This window comes from Arachis hypogaea, chromosome 2 (assembly GCF_003086295.3).
Source record: "Arachis hypogaea cultivar Tifrunner chromosome 2, arahy.Tifrunner.gnm2.J5K5, whole genome shotgun sequence".
Classification (NCBI taxonomy): Eukaryota; Viridiplantae; Streptophyta; class Magnoliopsida; order Fabales; family Fabaceae; genus Arachis; species Arachis hypogaea.
This window is the reverse complement of record NC_092037.1, coordinates 12,752,109-12,765,243: the sequence shown is the minus strand read 5'-3', so window position 1 is coordinate 12,765,243 and position 13,135 is coordinate 12,752,109. Positions and strand designations below refer to the sequence as shown.

Here is a 13,135-nt window from a genome sequence, read left to right as displayed (position 1 = left end):
TTGCTTCATTGATTAGCTTTTTCACCTGTTGCTTGGAGAATTCTTGAGGTATCTTTCCCAATTTGTAATTTGCTATGTCAGCAAATCAAGGTGCTTGTTGAATCTGCAAGAGGTGTTCATCTGGATAGTTTTCATTTATTGGATGGGTGGCCTCATGAATTGTGTCTTATGGCAACCTTCATAAGTGGTCAGCAACTTGGTTCTCACTGCCCTTCCTGTCTTTTACTTCAATATCAAACTCTTGTAGGAACAATATCCACCTAATAAGCCTTGGTTTAGCCTCCTGTTTTGACATTAAATACTTAAGGGCAGCATGGTCAGTATAGACTACAATTTTGGATCCTATCAAGTATGATCTAAACTTATCAAATGCATAAACCACAGTTAATAACTCCTTATCTATTGTGGTGTAATTCTTTTGAGCCTTATTCAACACCTTACTTGCATAATATATGACATGATGTAAATTTTCCTTCTTTTGTCCCAACACAGCACCAATTGCAATGTCACTTGCATCACACATGAGTTCAAAAGGCATTCCCCAATCTGGGGGTGTGATGATTGGTGTAGTTGTGAGTCTGTTTTTTAAAGTTTCAAAGGCATGCTGGCAACTTTCATAAAAAACAAAAGGATTATCAACCATCAACAAATTACTTAAAGGTTTGGCTATTTTTGAAAAATTCTTGATAAACCTTCTATAAAATCCCTCATGCCCTAAGAAACTTCTAACAGATTTCACATTAGTTGGTGGAGGGAGCTTCTCTATGATCTCTACTTTTGCTTTGTCAACTTCTATCCCTTTTCTTGAAACTTTGTGATCAAGAACAATTCCTTCAGGCACCATGAAATGACACTTCTCCCAATTTAAAACCAGATTAGTTTCTTGACACCGTTTCAAGACAAGGGTAAGATGATGCAAGCAGGCACTGAAAGTGTCACCAAAAATAGAGAAATCGTCCATGAAGACCTCTAAGAATTTTTCAACCATATCTGAGAAGATGGAGAGCATACACCTCTGGAAGGTGGCTGGAGCATTGCATAGCCCAAATGACATCCTTCTATAGGCGAAGACTCCAAATGAACATGTGAAGGAGGTCTTTTCCTAGTCCTTTGGATCTACCACTATCTGATTGTACCCAGAATATCTATCTAGGAAGCAGTAATAGGCATGGCCGGCCAATCTTTCAAGCATTTGGTCAATGAAGGGGAGAGGAAAGTGATCTTTGCGTGTGGCATCATTCAGCCTCCTATAGTCAATACACATCCTCCATCCTATCACAGTTCTTGTGGGAATGAGTTCATTCTTCTCATTAACAATAACTGTCATCCCACCCTTCTTTGGTACCACTTGAACTGGGCTTATCCATGAACTGTCAGAGATAGGATAGATTATCCCTGCATTCCACAACTTCATTACTTCCTTCTGGACAACTTCCTTCATCGTAGGTTTTAGCCTCCTCTGAGGTTGAACCACTAGTTTGGAATTGTCCTCCAAGAGGATTTTATGCATACACACTGCAGGGCTGATGCCTTTCAGGTCGTCAATGGTCCATCCTAAAGCATCTTTGTGAGCTTTAAGTACATTAAGGAGTTCTCCCTCTTCTCCTTTAGTCAAGGAAGAATTGATGATCACTGGGAAGCTCTCTGATGTGCCAAGGAATGCATATTTGAGATGAGTGGGTAGCGGCTTCAGTTCTTATTTTGGCCCTTCTTCTTTCTTGTCTTGTTTCACCTCTTTTTCAATAGAGATCTCAGCTGCGTGTTCCTCTGTTGTCTCTTGATTCCTCTCCTCTTCTCGATCATGATGATTATCTTCCAACATTTCTTCCACTAAGCTCTCTATCATATCCACTCTCAAGTAGTCCTCTTACTCAGGAAGGTGTTGCATTGACTTGAATACATTTATGACCATGTGCTCATTGTGCACCCTGAAGATCATTTCTCCCTTTTTCACATCGATGATAGCTCTTGCCGTAGCTAGAAATGGTCTTCCCAGAATGATAGAATTGTTTCCATCCTCTTCGGTATCCAAAATTACAAAATCCGCAGGGAAGATAAACTCCCCAACCTTTACTAAGAGATTTTCCACAATTCCATTGGGTGTCTTGATTGATCTATCAGCCATTACTAATGACATCTTGGTGGGTTTGAGTTCTTCTATGGCAAGCTTCCTCATCATGGATAGGGGCATTAAGTTGATACTAGCACCAATATCACAAATAGCTTTATCTAATGTCATTTTGCCTATGGTGCATGAAACTACAAAGCTCCCTGGATCTTTAAGCTTTGGTGGAATTCCCTTTTGAATCACATCACTATATTCCTCAGTGAGTAGCACGGTCTCCTTCTCCAGCCAACTTCTCTTCTTGTTGATAAGCTCTTTTAAAAATTTGGCATATAGAGGCATCTGCTCCAATGCCTCAGCCAAAGGAATGTTTATCTCCAACTTCTTGAAAGTCTCAAGGAACTTATGAAAGTGTTGATCTTTTGCTTCTTTGTTGAATCTTTGGGGATATGGCAATGGGGGTGTGAAAGTTTTCCCCACTTGCTTCTGTCCTTGGGTTAGTTCTTCCTTTGAATTGTGTGGCTGCTTGTCCTTCTCTTTGAGCTTCTCTGGATTATGCCTGCTTGTTGTCATATCCTTGTTGCTAGCTTCCTCTTTCTCTGTTGGTTCTTTATCGCTTTCCATAGGCTTTTTGGTTGCTTCTTTGTTGTCCACCAATGTCTTTCCACTCCTTAGCTGTATAGCTTTGCACTCTTCTTTTGGATTAGGAATGGTGTCGCTTGGTAATGAGCTTAATGGCCTTTCAACTACAATTTGCTTGGAAAGCTGTCTAATCTGCCTCTCTATATTCTTCATGGAAGGTTCCTGGTTCTTGGTTGTCATCTCTTGGTGCTTTATCATTTTCTCCATTAACATCTCCAACTTGGTAATCCTCTGAGAGTCTTGTGAGACTGGTTGGTTGTGGGGTGTTGAGGGTTGATGGTAAGTGTTTTGGTTGGTGATTTGGTTATTGGATGGATAATGGTTGGAGGTGGGGTAGTTATTTTGGGGTTTTCTGTAGGAGTTTTGGTTATTGTTTTGCTGGTTGTAGTTTTGGTTGTTTCTTGAAGTGTTTTGATTTGGATTCCTTTGCCATGGTTGCTGGTTCTAGTTGTGGCTATCTCCCCATCTAAGATTTGGGTGGTTCTTCCAGGATGGGTTATAAGTGTCACCATAAACTTCACTTGATCCAGAACCTTGGTTGTGCACATATTGAATTTGTTCTTGCTGTTGATCTTCTTGATTCTCTTCATAATCAATATAATACCATACTCTTCATATGCCTTAGAATCAGTGGAATCCTTAAGAACAGGCTTACAAGAGGTCAATTGATCCCAAATAATTTTCATATGAGTAAGAAAATCAAAACTGCTTGTCCACATTCTTACTTAACGCTATGAAGCTTCTTTAGCAGTTGGTACTAATAGGAGAGGTCAAAAATAGTAAACTGTTTTGCCAAATGATCGCATACCTCTTTAACAATTTTAAAATGCCCAAACTGTAAATGAATGCTTAGAGTAAAAGTGTTGCAAAATCGAGTGATAATCTGATGATTTTTACTATCTCAATCTTTCAATTTCTCCGCAAAGTCTTTCTCAATATCCTCCTTAGATTTGGAGGTCCCATCTTTCGATTTTTCAAAACAACATCATCAGTCACATAGCGCTATAATTTTCGCCCTTAAAATAAATCCTCTCATAGCTTCAACCCAATGAGCATAGTTGGAACCATTAAGGATAATAGGAATAGGCTGAAAAAATATCAGATTTTTCTATAATAGCAGAAACAAAGACAAAAAGGAGAAAAAACTGCAAAAATTTGGACAAAAATAGAAAAACAGAGAATAAAATTGAAAAGAGCTCACAAAAAAATCTAAGAAAAGGTCCCACTATCCGCCACGTCAACAGCCACATCAGCAGAGAAGGACACGTGGCGACGCGTGAGAGGAGAAGGAAAACACGTCAATGCTGACGCAACAAGGATGTGGTACACGGGTCAGGAGACGGGTCGGGCTGGGCCTGGAGGGATGCAGGTTGAAAACGGGTCCGTGTGTAGCGTCGTTGTGTGACACGTGGGACGCTACTGGACCACTGATCCTAGGCGTGGATCCAACGGTGTTGAAGGTGTCTGGAAGAAGGAAGAACCTGAAGCGAACAACGAGCTTCAAAAGGCGCGTGAAGACACGTCCGGTGGTTGCTGGCGACGTTTTTTGACTCGTTGAACTCGTGACGACGAGACGAAGAGAGTAGTAAGGGCGGTGACAAACCAAGGCGTCGAGAAATGATCGAAAATTAAGAGCAAAGAACATTGCCGGAAGAAAAAATAAAAGGGCTATGAACTATTTTTCATAGAGAAAAAAAACCTATGCTCTTAATACAATTTTAGAAATAAAAGTAATATACAAAAAGTTTTTGTGTATTATTTAATATATAATCAAAGATATAATATATAAGGATATATATAGGTATTAGTGTTAAGATTTGGTTGAATTAGTCCCACATTGCTTAGGATAGCAAATGGAGTGGGTGACCTAGGCTATAAATATGAGGCTAAGTTCTCCATTTATTTTTGCACCATTTCGAAACACTTTAAGCTTGTATCTGATTTTTCTTTTCCTCTGTACTCTTTGATTAGAGAGTGTTGTGAGGTGTAGTTAGATATTTGCTTTGAGCGAGTGTGGGTGTACTGGGGTGCCGGTGTTAGAGAGAAAGAAGTCTATGTGTTGTAACAATTTTTACATAGTGATATTCTCTGGTTGTCATTTGACAACGGCCGTGGTTTTTTCTCCGGTAATTGGAGTTTTCACGTTAAATTCTTGTGTTGTGATTGTGTCTATTTTATTTCTCTGTCAAAAGTGTTTTCTCAAAGGGGAATGATGACTTATTCCCAACAATTAGAAGAATCAAAATAATATAAATATAAAATTTTATAATAAATATACAGATATGTTATATAAATATAAATGATGTTAATTGATTTTAATTTCTCTTAATTATACTGTAATAAAAACAATGATAAAATTAAAACAAATAAAACATACATTTAAACTTGTGTGAAGCCATCGATCCTTTGATTCTGTTCTCTGTTTAAAATGATAAATTTTCCATATTCTATGCGTAGTTGTGATTTTTCAATTATATTATTTATCTTATTATAAGATACAAACAAGAAAATTGATGAATAACCATTTTGCGTGGTTAATGCTTCTGCACCGATGATGAACATATATAATAGACAACATTAAAAAGAATCCAATTTTATTTGTCAATATATTTGTATAGACTTTAAAAATGCTCGTTAGTATAGGACCCCCTAAATCCTATATTAAATTTAAAAAAATTGTCAGTTTTCATTAATTCTTTATTATATTTTATATCTATACTAATATAATATATCATCTATATTAAGTTCGGACGAATTAGCTAGTTCGATTTATTAGAGTAATCAATTAACTCGAGTCTATGTAAGTCTTCAGAAATAATTCACAAATAAGTATAACGAAAATTGAACATGATATCTTCAAATAATGAAAGTTTCTTACACATAATTCTTAACGACTAGTATTGAATAGCTTGCTAGGTATATAATTTTCACACTTTTGGAACACTTTTTAATACCTAACAAGCTATTTAATACCTAGCAAGCTATTAAAATAATCCAAATTATGATAATAATGTTTTTTTATAAATTTATTATATTTATTGCCTTAAAAAATGCTCCTGTTAGTAGAACCATAAAATTTTACCGGTTAAAATTAAAATCTTAAAGACATTTGCTAATAAAATCCCAATTTAAAAAATTGACAATTTTTTCAATTTTTTATTATTTTTTATATCAATACTTATATAATATGTTATCGTCCCACATACTCATATCGAATTAAATACAAACAAATTGAGATGAATTTTATTTTAGTCTTTAAAATTAGTAAATTATATTAATTTAGTCCTTTAAATTCTAATTGTTTAAATTTAGTCTCCTAAATTTTAAAAAATACATCATATTAGTCTCAGGTGCCTTTTTCGTCAATGGAGCTCAACACCATGAGTGACGTGGCTTAGTCCTTGCCACGCTGGAGATGATAACGGCTAGATGGCGTAGAATAAAAGTGAGATTGAATCAATTTAGTCCGTTTTCCTCTTTTATAACATAAACCAAATAACATTCTTCTCATTCTTCTGTGTATAGTTGTAGGTCAGGAATCATGATTGCAGGTGGTAGCCAGAGTTCTATGCGTTCAACCATCAAGACCCATAATCATAGCGGATTTTTGTGAGTTTTCAAAGCGGTGTGGTTGTAGATGTCTCCCTGTGCTCTGCTGGTCAATAACAAATTCGAACCCTAACAAGTCATTTTTTATATGTCCTAACTACAACGTGAGAAACCCTGCTCAATGATTGCATTTTTGTTAATAAATTTTGTTTAAAATGTAAAAAATTATTTTTTTAGACCACTCACAAGAGGTGGTGTGGATTATTTGTGTGGACTGACAATGGATAAGAAGAGGTGGGTGGAACTCTAAATTCTACAAGAAAAATTGAGTAAGTTAGGCTAAATTTTGCGTGGAGAATTGAAAAGTTGGAAGCTAACACTACAACATTTTTTAGCTATTGCAACATATCCTGCAAATAACACTCAAAAAGTGTTATCTAAACTAACTAAAGACAACATTTAATATTTGTTACATAAAAATAAAGTTGTTGCAACTCTTTCTTAACAACATACTATAAATGTTCCTTTTTGATCAATTAAAGTACAAGTAAAAAGTGTTGCTTTTGTAAATTAAACAAGCAACATTTGTGATATTTATATATTACACTTTATAAGTATTGTTCTTACAATTTTTAATAAGCTTCTCATTATAAATGTTGCCAAAACTCAACTAAAATTTTTTCTCTAAAATTTTGACATTCTCTCCAATATTTTAACAAAAATATATTTTTTCCTTCTTTTAACTTAGCACAAAATACATATTTATAATTTATATATTATTTACTGATTTTTTTTTTTGCCAAGGACCTGGACCAATAAGAGCCCAAGTCCAAATCAGAACCCGAAACCCACCCACGTCTCTTCTCATTGTGCGAGAGGTGCTGCACTTGTTAGCCATAGCAGCAGCTACAATTCCTCAGCGTGGTGGCGCAGCCATGACGACATCAATAAACCACCGACGACTATCCTCTGCACTGATTCAAATCCTACTGAGTTCAAAATAAAATTCCAAGCCTTATTTTCAATTAGAAACCCTAACCCCAACCATTTCAAACCCTTCTGCGCGATTTACCCTTGTTTGTTCGATTTCCTCTCTACTCGCATCGCCGTCGTGCTTGTCGCTGCTCGCGCGCTGTCGTGCTCATCGCTGCTCGCATCGCCGTTGTGCTTGTCGCTGCTCGCATCACCGTTGTGCTTGACGCTGCTCGCATCGCCGTCGTGTTTGTCGCTGACTTGCATTTCCTCATTGTTACTTCTGAAGTTGTGTTCCTCTCTACTCGCGTCGCCATCGTTTGACCTTCGATTGTCTTCGCTAGCAGTTCGAGCTTCCATCATTTTTGCTCGCTTGTTCATCACCGGGTACCTATGATTCTGCCTATTCCTTTTTCTTTTTCATTTTGAATCCTAATTTTAATAACGTTGACGTTGTTATTATAGGGTTTTTGGTAATAATGTTGCTGTTTCGAGCTTGCCGTTCATATTTGTGTATATTTGTGTATTTTGTAACCAGATCTATAAAGTCTTTAGGTTTTGCTTGCCGTTCATCTATGATCTCTTCTAATTTGCCAGCATTCTTCTGCTAGGGTTCATCACCGCTGATCATTGTTCTGCAGGTACTCATGATTTTACCTCTGTTTTTATTTTTTATTTTTGTGTTTTGAATCCTAATTTTTGGTTATATGAAACTTGTTGCTATGTGTATTAGTGTTGAGGTAACTCTACTGTCACTGTGTGGGTTTAATGGAACTGCATGTGTATTTTAAATCTTCTAGTTAAACTTAAACTTATTTTTACATACATAGCTTTGTGCAGTACCATTCTATTTTGGTTCTTTTATTATGATTTTGAATTTTAGCTTATTTTCATTCTATGTACTCTGTAGAAATTGGGAAACAGGGTAAGTAGTGCTGATATTTTGAGATTAGCAATTGGGAAACAGGGAAAGTATTATATGCGAAACTAATTATTGTTTTTGGGTCAAGTGTGTGCATGTGGGTGTGGAGTTTGAGCATAGTTTTGTTTGAATATTTGGAGCTTCGAGTGAAGAGCAGAGAGCTACCAGCTTGCTTCTTCTCATACTGCTCCATAGATCAAATGGCCTCTTTTTATACAACAGAATGGAATCACTTCCATCTTTTATGTAACTTTTGTATCTGGCTTAAATTCATGCAACATTGCAACATGAACCTGATTTGCCATTTGCTTTTAGGATTCAACTTTTTTTTTCTTACCATGCCCTCTGTAATTTTAGATGCAGCTGTGCTTTACCCTGCTCTCTGGGAATAATTTGAATTTTTCTTTTGCATGTTGATTGTGCTTGCTACCAAGTTGTAATTTGATGCCATAAATATGGACAAATCATTATGCTTATGTCATATGCGGTGTCTTGTTATGTTTTTTTTTATAGTGAAATTATCAAAGGATCCTAGAAACGACAGTCCTAGTTTTTATATATGTAATACAAGTTTCAAGCAAGATAGATACATTGAGACAGCATCTTTAAAGAAAGCAAGTTCTTTATTTGTTGTAACTCCTAACCCAAAGGACTTGGCATGATATTTAGAAATGAGATTTCTAGTAATATGAATTTACTGATATTTTATATAGGGTCTGGAAAAATGGATGTGTTGTTGTGCATCAGTTATTGAACTTGTTTAAATATTCTTGACTAAGCACTGTTGGGGTCATATTTGGTATAGCGTTATCACCACTGCTACTTTAATTTTTGGCATTTGTGTTTTAAGGTTGGTGATCCTGCACAGCTTCCAGCAGCTGTAATTTCAGATGTTGCTAAGAATCATGGGTAAACAATTCTTTTGATGATAAGCATATCTTCTAACTAAATAAAACTATTCTTCTGCTTAATACCCTACTTTTGTGCTATTTTCTGTTTCATGCTTTAAGATATGGCACAAGCTTATTTGAAAGATTGATGCAAGCTGGCTATCCAGTTAAAATGTTGAAGACCCAATACCGAATGCATCCTGAGGTTGGTTCATATTTTACTGGGAAAGTTAGTTTGTTATTTATTTCTGTTCATACTATGGTCATGCTTCAGATTTGGGATTCCTTTATTCCCTAGGCAGCCTCAGATTGAATTGCATAACACAACCAATAATAGTAACTTATCTTAATTAGTATCTTAATTATTCATTCTCTGGTTTTGTATCTTAATTCCTTTCCGGTGACCATGATTTTGTTGAGTCAAAATCAGGCCGGATGGTTAGTTGTATCCATTCTTGGAACTGCTAAGACCAATACTTGCATCATCACATGCTTTGTTTCCTTTTAATAGTAATTTAATTAGAAATTTAATTTATTACTTTCCTGGAAACTGCTAATCTGCCTCCTCATCATCACTTTCATCACCCATCACCATCATCATCGCATGAGACCCCCATCTAATTGAACTCCAACTCCATTCATATCATTTTTATATATTTCTAGAATACAATACCCCAACACTAGTGTGAATGCTATAAGCTCTTACTCCTCATCAACTCGTGATCCAAAGTGATGACCAGGTATAACAAAAAAATTTGCAGTAATTTTTGTGATTTATCATTTATTGGGAATGGACTATCAACATTTTTGGCCTTTGCTTTCTCTGTCTTCTGCCATCTTACTTCATGGTGGCTTCTGCAATACACTCTTGCTATTTTTAATCAATCATCTTTTTTTCTTTTTTCTTTTTAATTACTTATTTTTGTAGCGTTGTGCTATTGTAAGGAAGAAAATTTTTTCCTCATTGCTGAAATAATGTGGCTATGTTGGAGAGTGATGCATGTTGTCACTGCAACAGACTCTAGTAACTGCTGTTTCATTCGCAGGAATGACAGAAATTGTCAAGGGAGTTGTTTCATTTCTTTATCTTTTCATTTTTCCCCCTTCAAATTTATGTTTCAGTCATTTTTATCTTTTCATTGCATTTCTCTTTCTCAGTTTACTCAGGTACTTCATCAAACACATACCATGCATCATTTTCCGTTATTGCACCTTTTATGTTTCAATTTTTTTTTAAATGCAATTTTAACTAAACCCAATTCATTTAAATGCAGCAGTTATTGGACTCAGTGGAGGCAAGAGGATTTTGAGTTCATCATACCACACACTATCAGATTGTTCCAACAAAGTCAAGCATAGATATAAAATATGCAAATAGATTGACATTATTTTGATAAATATTAATTACTATTTTGTTATGACAATTATTGTTAGACAAGAATTTTATTATTTTGTTGAGAATTATTGATGAACATGTATTAGAAATACTAATTGAACTTTTTAATATCTATTTTAATTAGAATTTTATTTTTAGTTATTTTGTCTCTTTTATAATTATTTTTTATTGTGTACAAATTTATTTATTAATTAAAATAATTACACATGTATGAACAAAAAATTTTATTGTAAATTTTATTTTTTTATATTTTTATTACAAAAATAATTTTTATTTTTATCAAAAAGGCAACCCTTTTATTAGTTGCATATTTTGAATATTAGACAACACTTGTATAGATTGCATATCCAAAAGAAAAGGCAATATTTTAAAGGGTTGCATATTCAAAACTAATAGGCAACACTTCAAAGGATTGCAAATTCTAACTTATAAGCAACACATAAAAGAGTTGCATTTTATTGCAAATAGACAACACTTCAAAGGATTGCAAATTCCAACTTATAAGCAACACATAAAAGAGTTGCATTTTATTGCAAATAGGCAACACTTTTTAGTAGTGACCAAAATATGAGAGAAGAGACAACACTGCAAAAGTGTTGTCTCAAACACACCTTTGAAGTGTTGTTGTTTTTCAACCAAAGGCAACACTTACCAAGTGTTGCTCTCAAAAGCGTTGCTTTTGAAACAAAAAAGTGTTGCCTTGATCTAAGGCAACGACTGCATATGCAACGCCGACAAAAAACGTTGCCTTAGGTCCAAAAGTGTTGCCATTGATCAAAAGCAACTTTTTGTCAGCCTTTAGGCAACACTTTTTAAATGTTGCCTCAATCTGAAAATGTTGTAGTGTAAAATGAGAACTTAAAAGTTGTACATTCAAGTATTATTTGTAGCTGTTTTGTAATGATAGTAGGTGAGAGTTTCTTTTTTTTTTTATCAAGGGTTAGGATCAATATAAGATTTTGAACCTGAAAAAATAAGGATATGTTTCCAACAACGTCATCATCACCACTTGAGGAGTTATCTTCCTGACCAGATTCATAGGAACTGTCACTGCAATATTTTAAAGGTAAAACAACATTTAAAAAGTGTTGCTTAAAAGTTGATAAAAATGTTGCTTAAGACAATATTTGGGGAGGGGGGGAGGGCTTGCAGATGCAGCCGTTGTCTTAGGTCGAGGCAACACTTTTTTGCTTCAAAAGCAATACTCTTCAGAAGCGTTACTTATTCTTTAAAACAAACAACGCTTCTGAACTGTATTTTAAGCAATACTTTACACCTATTTTTTTAGCTGTCATTCTTCAGCTACTAGCAAAAACGTTGTCTTTTCTTCTGAGTATGCAACACGTTGAAGTGTTGCCTATTGTTTAGAATATCCAACACATTGAAATATTGGCTATTTATTTGAATTTGCAACTTGTTAAAGTGTTGCCTGTCAGTTTGATATGCATCCCATATAAGTGTTGCATCTATTCAAGTCTTGGTTACAATAAGTACTTATATTGATTAATAGTGTAATATATGAAAAAGTCGCCTAACTAAGTTATAGATAAAATGAATTTTTATAATCGATAGTATAAATCTATTTTATTAATTTAGTGAGAAGTTAATTATATAGGAAATCAGACATTTTTAAAATGGATGGGAATAATGAATTTATATTAGTTAATAAGTGCCTTATCAAGTATTCCTAAAATATTTATTAAAGTGTTAAATATTAAAAAAATTGTATTAAGAAATATTATTATACTTTTAACTTACAATCTTTATTAAATCAATAGCAATATGTCATATAATTCTTTTAATAAAATATTGTAGAAAAAATTATATAATTAAAACTAATATTTTAAAATATTTTATAAAAATACTTGTATTAAAATAACTTGTGAAAAGATAAAATTAAAATTAGTGTTTTTAAATATATAATGAGAATTTTAAATTTATAAAAAAATGAGAAAAAACTTATGAAGGGACTAATTTGGTGCATAACATTTAATTTCAGGGACTAAAATGAGTCATTTGATGCAAAGTAAGGGACCAATTTAGTGCACATGTAACGATGACATAGTGGATGACACGTGGACAATAACATTGCGACACGTGGCATAATCTGACACGTGTCAAAATAGCATTGTAACACGTGACATACCCATCCACGTCAGCATGCCACATGTCGTTGACCGACACGTCATCATACCGTTACACGTGGTCAAACCATGAGGTGACACGTGTCACCAAAGGTCCACGTCATCAAGCCACGTCAGCGTGCCGTTAACGGAAAACGGGTCAGAGACTACTATGGTGCAGTTTTTCCAATTTCAAGGATGTAATTGGTGCAATTGAAATTTCAGGGACAATTTTGATGCACGGTGTCAATCTCGGGGACCACTATGGGAATTTACTCGCCAAATATAAGAATAAAATGATCTCAAGAACTTTAGCTCTAAAAACAGGAAAGACAATAGGCCCAAAGTAAGGTACTAACTTAACATGTAAGACAATAGTGCTAACAAGATTACAATTATCTCATGTGAAAGTAGAACAAGCTTAACTTTCTAACTCAAAATGTAAAAACATCCACATTTTTTTTAAAAGAAAATTTCAGAGCATTCATAATGTGGTTTAATTTGTGTGAGTTGTTTTGGAAAAGATTAGAAGAATAACATGGTGTCCGAAAGTGAACCACATAGTATCTGATTATG

General features: G+C 34.6%; 1 long non-coding RNA gene across 4 annotated transcripts; it reads left to right on the top strand.

Annotated features, from left to right (window-relative positions):
• Positions 1-6,937: 6,937 nt before the first annotated feature.
• On the top strand, positions 6,938-10,577 carry LOC112737896 (uncharacterized). 4 transcript variants are annotated; one of them, XR_003169147.3, is made up of 6 exons: positions 7,024-7,615; positions 7,767-7,869; positions 9,001-9,059; positions 9,161-9,245; positions 9,704-9,780; positions 9,969-10,577. It is a non-coding gene; the product is annotated as an uncharacterized lncRNA (long non-coding RNA). The 4 variants fall into 4 exon arrangements; XR_003169146.3 differs by lacking the exon at positions 9,704-9,780 and having other exon boundaries at positions 6,938-7,615; XR_003169149.3 differs by lacking the exon at positions 9,704-9,780 and having other exon boundaries at positions 10,318-10,577.
• The last annotated feature ends 2,558 nt before the right edge of the window (positions 10,578-13,135 follow it).